Source organism: Coptis chinensis, chromosome 1 (genome assembly GCF_015680905.1).
Source record: "Coptis chinensis isolate HL-2020 chromosome 1, ASM1568090v1, whole genome shotgun sequence".
NCBI lineage: Eukaryota > Viridiplantae > Streptophyta > Magnoliopsida > Ranunculales > Ranunculaceae > Coptis > Coptis chinensis.
This window is the reverse complement of record NC_141456.1, coordinates 17,402,764-17,418,123: the sequence shown is the minus strand read 5'-3', so window position 1 is coordinate 17,418,123 and position 15,360 is coordinate 17,402,764. Positions and strand designations below refer to the sequence as shown.

Sequence of the window (15,360 nt, the reverse complement as noted above, 5' to 3'; positions counted from 1 at the left end):
ATTGGGGTGGTGTTAACTCTGTGATGTACAACAACTTAATCTATATCGTCCCCACAGTTCGAATATCATTAAGTATCTGCCTTTTTTTTAGTGTTTTCTCCAATGGTGAGTTTTGGTTTTAGGTGCGACTTATAGATGTAGTCATAAAGATATAGAAAAGCTTTATGTTTTGAGGTGCTTGGAGTAGTATAAATTAGAAATATGTCTTCATAAGATGTTGTGGTTGTCTTGTTTGTAATTCTATCGGTGTTTGATAGACTATCCATTTCTGCAAAAAAAAATAATAAGAATAAATAAAATAAATGAATAAATAAGGAATATTAATTATAGTGGAAGCAACATAGTTACATAGGGAAATGATGTATACAATATACAAAGGAATGATTTATCAGTTTGAGGTCAAACAAAAAAAGCAAGTAAATATTGTACAACCCTGACTATTGTTATTAAGTATGGTATGGATTATAAGAATTAAGAAAAAAAATGTATATATTGAGTAATGTTCTTTAAATTGATAAGGTGTCTATAATCGTGCGCAAAATGTATGATAAGAAAGAAAAAAAGACATAAGAACATGGAAAACCATGACTTTGTTAGGATGAAGAAAGTTTATGAATTGATTGTGTTGGGATTGTGATGAAATGCATCTAATTTATGCACAACAGTACATAAAATAAAAGTTAGATTGAAGGGAAGATGTTTTACAGTAGTAGGAAAAAAAAATTAATAGAGAACCATACCTTTTAAACCAATTCACTTGATTTTTGTGGACCATGTGATTTATATAGGTGGACAAAGCGTAACGTTATAATTAAAAGTGTAACCCCATGTCAAATGAGTTACTATTACCATAAGTACAAATGAGTTTCATTATAATGAAGAATTATAACAACTTGAAGGGTTGGTTTTGGAAGGTGGAGTATTGTTTGTTGCAGGTACGCCAGTAAGCCAGTAAGCTTGGAAGTGAAAAAACCCCTATGTATTTAACTTGATGAGTCAATTTGGTAGCCGTGACAATTTGTTTTGTTTATGGTAAAAGACAGTTCAATAAATTTAAGGGCCAACAATAAAATTTTAAAGACATCTTGAATTTTTAAAGTTGTAATAACATGTTCTACTGGTGGGACAATACTGTATGTAGTGGTTCCTTGTTGGTGAGGGGATAAAGTAGCGTATGATATGAAAGCCTAGAAGAATAAATTAGCAAAACTCATATGCGCATCAAAGTAAAGTACACACAGAAAAGGTACCCTTCGCCTAGAAATATTTAAGCAATCATCATTCATTCCCGTGTTTAAGTTAAAGGAATAACGGCAACACCAGATTCAGAACAGAAAGTTTTAAACACACATAAAACTATAAATGTAGACGACTCGAGCAAATAGTAAACTAAAAAGCAGACGATGCAAGCAAAATGAGTTATAACTTCGAAGCACGAAATCCCAAACCGTGAAGTAGGAAGGAAATGACAGGATTGTGTAGTTGCCTAGCACACATGTCCTGCATCAAGGAGAAGATAGTCATGTGATTTTATGGTGATTTATTTTTAAACGATAAACCCAAAAAAACTTGACTGGATTGGACCAAAGGGTTGAATAAGTACTGACCCCACTACTGAATCCTTGATTTATTTGCATGGTGGAGTTCAAATTCCATATCTTGGCTTGAAACCTCTTTTCGAGTTACTGCATCTTCTAAATCGGTGCTTCCATTTTATTTGTCCTGTATTTAACCACAATAAGTTTAATGAAGGTGGAACAATAATTTTTTTTAAATAAAGGGAATAGAAGTATACCTCATTAAGCACTTATTTAGTAAGTGTGTCATCAACATCCACAGTAGCTGGGAAAATTTTGTAGATAACAAAAGATTGGTTTTCCTTCGTATTCTAACTGAAATAATTGATTTTCACTTGGAAGTTGTACTCTCTTCTAGCAACTTGTTGCAACGCATCCTGAACGATTTGTGGGCCATTTTTATAAATTTTGAAGCATTTTTTTTTAAATTGGTGAGAAGAAGGTTTTTTAGTGTCTAAAAGCAAAAGTTGTGATATGAAAAGTTATTGAATGAAGGTAAAACTGGATGGGTCAAGTGAGTGGAGGAACTCACTTGGATATTCGCCAACAGGTGCAGGAGACTTATCACTATTCTGGCTTTTCTTTGAATGAGAGTCGGCAACATGCCAAGAGCAATCACTTACTCAAATAAAATGAGAGGGAGAAAAAGAATAGCAAAGAAAGATGTGCATGCAAACACTTCATTTCCAAAATAAGATCGTTTCCAAAAAAGGCATGCGCGTAGAAATAAGATCATTAAAAAAAGGCATTGTGCATAATGAATGGCATGGCATTTCCAAAAAGAGACAGCTCAATGAAAATAATCTAATATCTTAGTGCATTTTGGGTGGTAAACATTGTGCGAAAATATCTTAGTGCACTTGTAAGTTGTTAGTATATTTTGATGTAGAAAGGCAAGTTATTTGTTATTGAATTTTGTTGATTGTTTAAATCAACCGGCAGTGTGTGTGCTTGTGATAGTATGAACTGTAGAACAATCTGCCTTTTTGGGAATGTTGACACATGCCTAGTGGAGCAATTTTTTTTTTTTTTTGCGCATCGAAGTTCTTATAAGTTTTTTTGATTGGTGGAGTAGGGTGGGATTCAACTGGTTATAACTTGTGTTCTATGCTAATGATGAATTTGAGCAAGTGTAATAAACCCATCATACAACTCGTGCTCACGGAAAAATGGTGAATAACAGCGCCAGCGCCAGTCCACAGGTTTCTTAGCCGTTCAATATAAGTCCGTGTGTCTAACTCACATACTCTATAACTAAATGACCTAATTGTTTGATTTCAAGGGAGAAAAAAATGCAACAATATACCAATCCAAAGGAACCTTAGAATAATATTTAAAAAAAAAAGGGAACCTAATAATCGAGTGCAACTCTCAAAGCAATCAGATGTGAAACTTTGAATACAACGAAAAAAACAGGGCAACTAAGTTAGTACATTACTGTTGTTCATAACAACTTTAAATAGAAACATGGTATACCAAATCTCAAAATCTCTGTATATTTTTCATAGAGGCAAACTCCAAAAGGTTTTCTGGTAATTGGTATTCTGCGAAGTGGTAACATCATTTGACATACCAAGCAACACAGCAAGCGAAAGATCGGCATTTGCGCTAAAGCGGCGAAGCAACAAAGAAATAGAAGAACAACAAGATCGGCATCATCGCAAAGAACGTCGGCGTTAGCGGCAGCAGAAAGATCTGCATCTAAGCGAATCGAAGATCGCGGGAGGTAGCATGCATAAGGCAGAAGCAACAGACATCAATCCACACACACCAAACACTACACCACTAAACCACCTGCCACCAACACGATTGCACCAGCAGCACTTACACCACTACGTAGTAGACACATCACCACTCACCAGCACCACCTACACCAAGTAGTAGACACCAGCACCACTACACGACCTCCCACCGCACATGACCACCACACACACAAAAACCAACCAACACACAATCACCACACCACTACCACCGGCCAGCACCACCACACTACCACCACCTGCCACCTGCAGCACACACGCAACACCACAGTTACATACCAACCAGCACAAACACACAACACCACCAGCACATTCACACACACCTAACAATAAAACATCATCTTCGCGAGACCTTTAGTTTAACTTCCATGGCATTTCAATATATTACAAACACAACCGAAATGTGTAGTTATGAAGCCAAAAGTTATCAAATTAATTAACACGATTTTACTATAAAAGGAAAAAAATTAACTTACAGTGAAAAATTAGTGCCACCACCTCAAAAGCCACTTCAATTCAAGCACATCAAAGTAGAAGAAACGTAGGGTGTTGCCTTCAATTGAATCCTACGCCAAGCACATCAAAGTAGAAGATCTCCACCACTTCAAATCCACTTCAATTCAATCAATGTGAATGTGTGTGTGTGGGGGTATGGAAACGTAGAAACATCAATGAGCAGAACCCATATGCACATCAAAGTAAAGTACACACAGGAAAAGGTACCCTTTGCTAGAAAATTTTAACCAATCATAATTCATTATCGTGTTCAAGTTAAATGAATAACGCCAACACGACATTCAAAACAGAAAGTTTGAAAACACACATAAAACTGAAAGTTCTAAACACACAAAAAACTGTAAATGTAGATGTTGCGAGCAAATAGTAAACTAAAAAGCAATGAGCAGAACCCATATGCACATCAAAGTAAAGTACACATAGGAAAAGGTACCATTTGCTAGAAAAATTTAACCAATCATAATTCATTATCGTGTTCAAGTAAAATGAATAACGCCAACACGACATTCAAAACAGAAAGTTTGAAAACACACATAAAACTGAAAGTTCTAAACACAAAGAAAACTGTAAATGTAGACGTTGCGAGCAAATAGTAAACTGAAAAGCAAACGACTAAAGCAAAATGCACTCCAACTCCGAAGCACAAAAGCCCAAACTGTGAAGCAGGAAGAAATTGACAGCATTGGGCAGTTGCCTAGCACATGTCCTGCATAAGGGAGAACACACTCATGTGATTTGATGATGATTTGTTTCTAAACGATTAACAAAAAAAAACTGTAATGGAATGGACCAAAGGGTTTAATAAGTTTTGACCCACTACTGAACCCTTGATTTTTTTGCTTGGTGGAGTTCAGATTCCATATCTTGGCTTGAAACCTCTTTTCCAGTAACCACATCTTCTAAATTGGTGCTTCCATTTTTTTTGTCCTGTATTTAACCACAATAAGTTTAATGAAGGTGAAACAGAAATGTTTTTTAAATAAAGGGAACAGAAGTATACCTTATCAAGCACTTCTTTTGTAAGTGTGGCATCAACATCCATAGCAGCTGGGAAAATTTTGTAGATAACAAAAGATTGGGTTTCCTTGGTATTCCGACTGAAATAATTGATTTTCACTTGGAAGATGTACTCTCTTCCGGCAACTTGTTGCAATGCATCTTTAACGATCTGTGGGCTATTTTTCTGAATTTTTAAGCATTAGTTTTTTTAAATTAGTGAGAATTATGTTTTTTAGTGTTAAAAAGCGAAAATGGAGATATGAAAAGTTATAGGGCGTTGCCTTCTTGTAGGAGTCCACCAATTCTTTAACGGGCTTTTCAATTAGGTATTTAGCTTCTCGATCAAATGCAACAAATTGAGTAACCCCTGACGAATCTTCCACATCCATCCTTAGCATGTACCTGGTACACCCCAAATAAAAGTTTTAAAAAGTTTTTCCGACAGAAGTTAAAATTTGATAAGGGATTAATGATTGACCTCTCATTGCGGTTTCTGGTTTCAAGGTGACATTCCGGGCAAACACGATCAACAACCTTCTTGTTGCAGTTCTTGTTGCTACATGAAGTATAATACCAGTTCGTGTCGAAGACATAGCCTATGGTTGCTTTGCAAGTGTATGTTGCTCCCTGTTTTACGATCATAATGACCTTTAATAGAATGTTGGGCAATGGAAGACAGTTGTCTTTAATGGATTGAATGTTATCTTATTGGATTCATCTAGTCCCAGCTCCTTTAAAGTGTCTAGTGAAACCCGACGGTTTCTAAGTAGTTCATCCTCAGAAAAGCCCTCTTTTGTAGATGAATCCTGCTTTGCTATTTGCACTTTGATATCCCCGAAACTATATAATTAAGAATGACAAATTTTGTAACGCATGACATGATTAGTAGGTAATATGGTAAAGACGAATAATAAGATGACCACTGACCTGTTTTTAGAGTCGATAACATCCGGGGTGTCTAAATCTATGTAGACCTTTGTGCCACTAAGCGAGGAAAGAGAAAAGTTGCCTATAACATAACATTAAGACACGAAATATGCATTATTTTCCTTAGGAAAGCCCAAAAAAATGGACTGATTACACAATGGTGGAATAAATATGTACCTTGGAAAACTTTTGGATTAAGTGAAGTGGCAATGACAATCACATTTTCTTGTGTCAAAAGATCATTTGGAAACTTTTCGGTTAAAGCACCCCATAAAGCAATTGTCAACTCTGCGGTACTGAATATAGGATCAGTTATGTTAGAAAAGAAATATATAGTGCTTATTAGAGATGAACGTCGGCAAGTTACCTTTTATCCATGAGCACAATCTCTTGAAAAACAGTTCCATTTTTGTTTGTGACTCACCGATTCGCTTAAGTAGACCAATAACATCTTCATTGTTTTTTTGACATAAATGTTAGAATACAATCCTTAAGAGTTTATTAAGAGGTGAAATCAAAACTTGTAGCAAACTATTACCTATAAGGTGAGTCTTGTCATGAACTCCACCGGAAAGGGTGTCGAATTAGGAGAAGCTGAATTTATGCCTTGCAATGTGGATACCATCTCCATCAATTGGTGTGATAACTGTTCCAGGATTAATAAAAATCTTGTGATCATTAACAACTGGCCGGTAATCTTTTGAAGCCCACACGTCGAATTTCTCCATAGTGTAGATATTGCCTTCTTTTAACACATCATCCTTAAGCAAAGCGTGAAAAGCATCAAAATATTTCTTCAATAAAACTACATGGATGTGAGCACCCTGTTTATGATGGGGGAGAAAATAGCAAAGTCAGCAATCCATTATGTTATGGCTGTGGCAAATAGATGGTACACATAGTATTGTAATTACCTTTGCATCTAAAAGAAGAAACTCCAAACTAAGTGTGTTCTTATATTTCAAATGGACTGATTCCCACAACCTTGTAATGCGGCCCCTTACTTTATATCGGTTTGATCCGTTACGAAGTTTGTCAAGGTCTTGATAGTTTTGCATCGACATCGGGAGCAGTAGTTGTAGCTGTCAAGGGTAGGAAAAGTCCCAAATTAAACAGTATAGTATAACCAAAAAAACAAAGAACGTAGGTGAAAAGAAAGATAAATTATTACCAAAACAGCAACAAAGCACAGTTTGTAAAAAAGTGTGTCGATTAAACGACAGTGAAGGGCAATGCTACAACTATTAACCCAACCCATCTAAAAATAACCATTCGCTGGGCTTACAACTGGGTTTGGATGGGTAGCATCAATTATGGAATAATATACGGGCAGCTTAAACAACATAAACAACCCAATAGGGAAAGGTATGTAACTAAATTAAGTGATGAGCAAGGCAAACATGTTAAGTACTTCTTTTATTTGGTAGACTAAGAAGGCATAACACATGAATCAGTAATAGAAAGGACAAATTAAGTAGGGAGTAGCCTTGCATGCAGTAAGGAATTAGACAAAAAAGAGAATGCATAATCCATGTATCAGAAGACCGCATTCGCATCCACATATAAAGCATGGGGCATTTGTGAGGAATATCTAAGAATAAGAACAAAACCTGATTGCTGATGTAATAACACGAATTGTATCTTGATTGATATGAAGAAGCTGAACAAATGTGGTGGATATGAAAATCCGAAACAAATTTATAGGCTTTGGGAAAAGTCGTAATGAGGGAGAAGGAGAAGAGCCCATCCGTTACAGTGCTGATGAGGATGTGGTTACTGAAGACGCAGGGGTTTAATTGAATTGTGGAGGAGGTAGAGAAAAAAGGGGAGTGCGAGAAGGTTATTATTAAGGAATGTTAAGAGGGCTGGGAACTGTTAAGGACAAAACAAATTAATCGATATGCAAGAAAAGTGACCCCAACGGCCTCACATTGAAGTTTGCTGAAATCTCTCGGAATTTCGTACTAATCGGAAAATATACCCGTGAAGGGCCTCAAAGAGCATTGTTTTTTTTTTGCGACATTGTGACTCCAAGGTTGTTTTTTCTTAAAGTTTGTTAATTAGCAATGCAGCCAATATTGTTTTTAATCCTTTGGCGAGTACGTTGGAGATATTGGTGGCAGCCCTGTATAATCCTCTGCCAAGTACATTGGAGATAATGGGTGGCAGCCCTGTATTATGATTAGATCTTGTGTTATTGTATTAGGTTAATAGTTCATGATAATTTTTTGTTTTTGCTGCATGTTTGGAATGTGTTGATCGAAGGTAAAACTAAGGGCACATCACATCTGCAACATGGCTGGTAAAAGTATATAAGGCATGCCTATTATTGCGTATGAAAATTGCAATGTATGTGTGAACCCTAACGACGACATAACTTGAAGGGATAACTGATATAGAAGGGGGTCTCCTTCCAACAGTTTCTGCGGGAGATAGTGGCATAGCACACCGTTGAAAATAAGTGGCAACCAATTATAAAAAAGCAGTTAAGTCATATATATAGTTACATGGATGATCAATTGATGTTGAAGAAAGCAAAATACAGATGGAGTCATGTAGATTAGGTTAAAACTTAAAATGTAGGCAGTATTTGATAGATAGCACTGGGAAATAGGTCAATTACATTTCATGCATTTAACGTATTGAATGGGGAAATCATCAGTAATTGTTAAACTAAACAGACAAAATATTTATTATTGAAGGGGAATGGTGGCAAGTTAGGATTGAGTTGAACTCGTTATGTATTACAACCTAATCTATGGCGTCCATGGAAGTGGGATAAAACTCGTGATCATAGGAGGTTTTGATAAGCGTCTTGTTGTTTTTCGCAGGTGTCTCTTCAACCTTAAGTTTTAGTTTAAGGTAATTTAGGTGTGACGCGGTCAGACGATCAGAAACATACATCATTGCGTCAAGACCTGCCATTCCTGGTGGGGTTTGGGGCTTATAAATTGTGAAGTTGGCTTCGTAGGATGTTGTCAGTGGCTTGCTTGTATCTGGACCTTTGTTAGGTAAGTTCGCCATTTGGCTGCAAAATATAAATGAGAAATGACCAAAGATTAGGCACATAAAATAGATGACAATATACAAATTAGATGATGGAAACTGAAGAGCAAGTGAAACCGAACCTGTGGACTGTTTTTTTGGTAAGAGAAGTCGTGCTTATATGGCGAGACAATGAGAAATAGACACCAAGTTTTGGGTCTGGAAGGGAAATGAGGGTAATTTTTTATAGGGGAAGGAAGTAAGTAAATGTAGAAGGTTGGAGAATTGATGAGTATGGGAGTTACATATACCTATAGGCTTAAGTGAGTCAAAATAAGAATCATGGAAAATGTTTTTAATGTAATAATTGCGGAAGTTTTAATACTAACTATGTATGATAGATTATGTACAAAGGAGATTTTTTTTCTTGCTTGAAAAGAATTGTAATTGAATATAATGTGAGTAATGATACCCAGTACGCCTTAACGGCCTGCTAATGATAATGATTGATTTGTCTCGACGCATGCGTTTGTGTGTATCAATGCAAACCAGCGTTTAAATTGAATCTAGCAATGGTTCCAATTTCAAGTGCCACACATTGCAGGCTCTCAAGAGCAATCGGAGAGTGGCGATAAGTTGGGATTTTTTAGTCGATAACTGATTTGCTTAGATGCTTGGTTTCATTGCTCAACCGTGTGCCACCACAATTCCAACTGAATGAAAATACCATTTGCTATTTGCTATGCTTGTTGGACTTATGAGCTAAAGGACAAATAAATTAAAAATGAATTGGCTAGATTGTAATTGCAATGGTTAGTTGTATACCTGACTTATGGCTTGGTACTGGAAAAGGCTTTGTCGATCTTGCCTAAAGTAGAGACGGTAGTTTAATAGAAACAGCAAGCAGTAATTAAGTAAGTGTAAGATATATATGAATTGGTTGATGATGCTCAGATAATAATGACAAAGTAAATGAATGGTAAAAAATGGCGTAAACAGAAACTAAATTCGAGAATGACAAAGGTTCGTTCAAACATGGGGTATATAAATGGCGCTCCATAATGTACGAAACATCAACAAAGCATGATAAGAGAAAGCAAGTTGCAAAGGTAGTTGTGAGGAAGCAAAGGGAAACAAAATAAGTGATAGGTAGGAAGAAATTAATTGACGTTTTTTTCTTCAAGAGTCCCTTGATGCCCCCATGTCCATCGATGATGGCACGTAGTCAGAGTCGTCAGCAACGCTTCCCTCATCATCACTAATGACAATAACATTGGGAATGTCATATTGTGCTTGGAGAGTTGCAATTTGTTGAAGGAGGGTCACGTTATCGTTTTGTAGTTGTTGAGTTTCGGCTTGGAGCTGTTGATTATGAAGTCGCATTTGGCGTAGTTCCCTTGCGTTGAAGTCAGTAAGATCAAAATGGTAGATAGAACGAAGGTATTCAATCGCTCTCCGGGCGGCAACCTCATCAGATCCATTTTGGCTAATAGATGGATCTCCGAAACATCTTTTCTTAGTAGTGATGAATGTAAGCGTTTGTATATCAACCCAAGACTTGTAACGGCCCAAACTGAAGACTGCATCATAGATTGGTAGTGGTAAACCCACCTGATGGGTAATGTCATTTAGCAAAAGTTGGAAAGAAATTGCAATAGTGCTGCCGTTTGCCATTGTATGTGGAAAAAGAAACGAACCTCGCGGAAGAGATGATAGAATTATGAACAACTTGCTGGTAATGAACTAACTCCTCCCATGTATTTATAGCAAGTGAGGAGACCTTGGAGTAACGATACATAGTTGGGAAGTCATGGGCCGAAAGCCATTAAAAACTGTTTAAGGAGTTGTTAACAAAATTTAATTAGAGGAAGAGGAAATGAACAGTATTTTGGAGGGGGAGGGGAGACGAAGTGTCTGGTGCAAGCGTTAAGAAGTTAAGATATGTGTATTAATATAGGAACCACTCAAAAGTCGGAACATGATATCTGACCCCGAGGGAAGCACAACCCTAACGAACATGATGCCTCGGTAAGATATCAAAAGAATGAACGTCTAAGTTTTTGAGTACACTATCTAAAACAAAGTGTTTCGCCAACTACAAACGTAGATTTCGATCAGGCTTTAAAACTAAAATCGGGTAAACATGGCAAGCTAATTAACAAATCTTGTGGTTCTGTAACATGGGAAGCCGACGTTGCAAAGGCAGAAGCAAACAAATGTGGATTGACGAACAAATGCGTGTGCATTATGTTATAAGCACAGCTGAGGTAATGGTTGTTATCGGGTGTGCATTAGTTTGAAAAGAACTTCCAGACATAGAGTAGGTCAGTAGGTACTGGAAACATGTGAAATAGTATGAAGACATGAAAAGCTTGTTGAAGGTGCGGGTCCGCATTGGCCAGCCAACAAAAAATGGGCTGTGTAAGACAGATTTTGTAAGCGAACCAAAGCTGCAGTTCAAAACCAATTAATAAGAAAGATGTTGGTGTATAGGGAATTAACCAAAGGAAGGCAGCCCAACCATGGTAAAAGCAGGTGTTTTATAAGAATGAAAATAGGATTACAATAGCCGTAGGTACAAAAGGTTTAACACATTCTCGAAGACATTCTGAGAAGTGAAGAACAAACCATGTACATGAGAATTTAGCAAGTTAAAACAGACACTGCGACATTGCTCCAAGGCAATTATTTTTTACACATAATAAAGTACATGGGAAACCGTATGCTTTATCACCGCAGTCAGGGTCCACACTGGAACACTATGAGCTAATATCCCAAAGTCAGAGGCCTTGTTGAAGGCAGCATTTCTTTCAGTATCCTTCTTCGACTTTTTTGTAATATATGTTCTCTTAAGCCAATCAGCCAAGGGATGCTGAGGCAAGGCTGAAAGTAGAACCATTCTCGCCAGACGACGGAAAAGCCGGGTACGGAAGCACTTACTGGACCGACCACCTAGGTGATTGAAGACAGCAGCAATTAGAGATGCGTAGGAGAAATATATTGTCAAGTTCCATCCATTAATAACATGACACGAATAGTTGTTAAGTTATTCGAACTATGAACAACAACAGGCGTTGTATCATGGAATATAGCCGATTTGTTAACGGCTGGTAAGTGCAAAGATACATAGCATGAATTATTTGTAACCACACATTCATGACTGAGAATGGAACTCTGGATCAATACATTTACTAACTTGTCTAAAAAGACAAAAAAAAACTTACCGAGTTCTGAAATTATTGACTTCATTGTTTGCCAAATTGATGTAGAGCTTCGCTGCACTAAGTGAGGAGAGGAAGATGGTTTCCTATAAAAACAAATTGCCACAGTTTTTGCATTGTTACCATACATAATACATACATGATCACATAGTTGTAATGAGCGAAGTTGCAATGATAACCACATTTTCTTGTTCCATGAATTTGTCTGTAATTGGTATGGGTTAAGAGCCCTATAAGGGAGGGACAACTCCATTTTAAACAAATCCCATAAAACGCCAACATGGTATAATCTAATAACACTTCCCAGAACGCAATGTACCTCTTATTGACAATGACGATCTTTCGCAAGATTTGTTCAAAGTCCTTGTCGTGCTGCCACTGAGTCAGATTTGACCAACAATCTAGTCCAACTTTGTGTGACAGCCCCCAATGAACACCTTCAATGACACTCAAGATTCAGCAAGTTCATTGGTAGTGTGGTCTAGGTCTATTCACATAGTACCAATGACTACATCTTTGTAATCTCTTAAGACATCCCCGGCACCAGCAAGTCTTTAGCTGCTTTTAGTAGAGTTCCAGCACAATTCACTTTAACAAAGTCTTGTGATGGAGGATGCCACCTGCACACTGCTTGGTAGTTTTTTGTTTTTAGCATCTGGTCCATGATGACCTAATCTAGTTTATATGCACAGTTGATACACAATCAGGTTTAAAACTTACATTTGGTGACATTGTAGGCAGCATCATCAAAATAAGGCAGGTTCGTTCACCCTTAGCGCCCAGCAACTGTCCATAATTCATTAATAGCCGGGCTTGAGTGCTTGGGCACCCTTGTTATCTGTCCTTGGAAGTCATTGAAGTATTTGGTGAAGCTGAACACCATGCTAGCCCATTGCCATAGCTTCTGTGGTATAGCACAGTCGGCCCATATGAGGTGATGAGTAAAGCATATGCATATATCTAGCCTAATCTAAATGAGCTTAAAGTGAAAACAGAAATTATGTATACTGCCATTCTCATATGAGACAATTGCTTCGACATGTGGTATACTATATTTCTTGAATGGCACCTACAATTGAACAATGTGAAGATTAGGGAGTCAGCCTTTAGTAGCGCTCCATCACAATTCACTTCAACCAAGTTTTGTGATGGAGGATGCCACCTGCACACTGCTTGATACTTTATTGTTTTGAGTAGCTGGTCCATGATGAGCTAATCTAGTTTATATGCACAGTTGATTCACAATCAGGTTTAGAACTTACATTTGCTGACATTGTAGGCATCATCATCAAAAGAAGGCAGGTTCGTTCACCCTTAGCCAAACAAATGTCCATAATTCATTAATAGCCGGCTTTGAGTGCTTGGTCAACCTTGTTATCCGTCCTTGTAACCTTAGGATCCGTAATTGTGTGAAACTGCCAAAACAACTATTTCAAGGAGGAAATGATATTTCCGCCATCGTGTTTATGAATTATATATAATTTCTATTTGTTAAGGGTTTACGGAAATTTGAAATATGCAAGAAAAATAGTGTTTCATGATAACTTCTAATGTACGCTCGAGCATAGTATCCTTTTTGCCCCTTCTGTCTTAAAACTATTGGTTCTCTACTTAACCGTCTTCTTTGTGTGTATTACAGTTTGATTGAAATTTGTGATTCATATTATTTGTTTTGTAGTTGCAACTCATCCGGCCGCCCAATTTGCTGCTATGTGCAAAAAGACAAATGATAATTGTAGCACTGTTTACTTAAGATATTGCTCGCACTATAAATGTAAGCACTTATATTTCATTTCTTTTAACTTGTCCATATGCATGATTCAACTGAGGGCTCGAGGCTTAACATTCTTCAAAAATAGACACAAATCACAAACAGTTTATGGCTCGACAGTTTTATCTGAGCTGTCACTTGACATTTGAAACCCAGAGTCGCAAGGAAATTTGAAAGAAGAAGTAAATAATGCAAAAACTGAAGAGAAATTGTGAGAGAAAAGAGAATGACAACAAAGGTCGAGGTAATTTTAAGTTTTTCACAGTGAATTGCCATTGAACTTGAAACCCAATATAGCAGCAATGAATTTGATACAATCGGGCATGCCCCTGTTCCTTTTTGTTGAAGTTTTTGGATTAATTCTACAAACTTCAGAATCCTGTGAGGGAGTTACATTGGATGATTTCTTCTGATCTCTATATTGTTCAACAGATGGTATATTGGCACAAAACCCTTAACAGGCCCAAACATTTGGGTAAGAGGTTGTTGTTAAAGCTATAATGCTGCCTCAAATGCTTCCATTTTCCACTAAAAGAAGACACTCCCCACCCACCTTCGCAGACAAAGGCCCCTTTTGCCCCTTGAATGACTTATTTCACTAATAATGTAATCAACTATGTTACGTAACGGTGGTTGGGTATGGCGTTGGTAGTTTTGGCTTCATACAGGGTAACACCCAAATTAAGAACTAAAACAACTAAAGGGCCTAATCAAAAGGCAGTGTCAAGAGAACGTACCTCTTCATTTAACAAAGTGGGCCAAACTGTAGGGAACTCTGACCAACACAACGTGTGTTGTTGATGTATAATATGAATACATCTCCACCAGCTCTAAGTCTCCCAAAAATGAATGTGACAAATGCTTGATTAAAAATAGACGACTAAGCATAAAGCGGAGTCCCTCAAAGTTTAAAATGTAATTAAGCATCAAATAAATTGAAATGGAGTGCCTAATATGGTGGCATTCCCTAATATGGCAGCTAAAATGTGTCCACATGCATATGAATAGCCATGAAAATGAACTTCTAATTAAAGCAAGAGATTCCAAAAGCTTATTTGAAACAGTTAGCATTTTATCAATGCTTTAAAAATCCCCATTTTATAGGTAGATATTGGTAAAGAAAATATCCCCAAGTCCCAATACAATGTGGAAACCCTAGAAAAATCCAAGCTTAATGAAGTAATAAAACAGGGGAAAAAGCTTACCAATTTAAAGAGATAGCAATCTTCCATACTTTAAATGGCTCCATTGAGTGTCCAATTAAATGAATGCTTGCTGATTTAACTGGTTTTAAGAATAAAAACCATCTAGAAAAGGGGAAAAAAAATCAGAGAACTTAATGTAATAGGATCAAATTTAAATCCATGCATCAAATTAAAGCCACCCACATCAAATTAAATCCATGCATCAAATTAAATAACAGTATGGTGTCGTTTTGATTAACAACATATGATGCATTTCATGTGCAGGGTACAAAGTTAAGACTGTGTGATACCATCTGCCAGTGGAAGCTACTCATGTTACGGCTAAATGTGTTTTAACATGAGCAACGTTGACCCTTCCCTTCAAACAGTGTCATTGTACGCGACCATCATAACATCATC

The 15,360-nt window shown here is 37.0% G+C and overlaps 1 long non-coding RNA gene across 1 annotated transcript; it reads right to left on the bottom strand.

The window, feature by feature from the left end:
* Positions 1 to 11,677: 11,677 nt before the first annotated feature.
* LOC147522594 (uncharacterized) lies at positions 11,678 to 12,877 on the bottom strand. The gene is made up of 4 exons (XR_015195467.1): positions 12,706 to 12,877; positions 12,305 to 12,612; positions 11,989 to 12,071; positions 11,678 to 11,716 (listed from the first exon to the last, which is right to left on the bottom strand). It is a non-coding gene; the product is annotated as an uncharacterized LOC147522594 (long non-coding RNA).
* Positions 12,878 to 15,360: the final 2,483 nt, after the last annotated feature.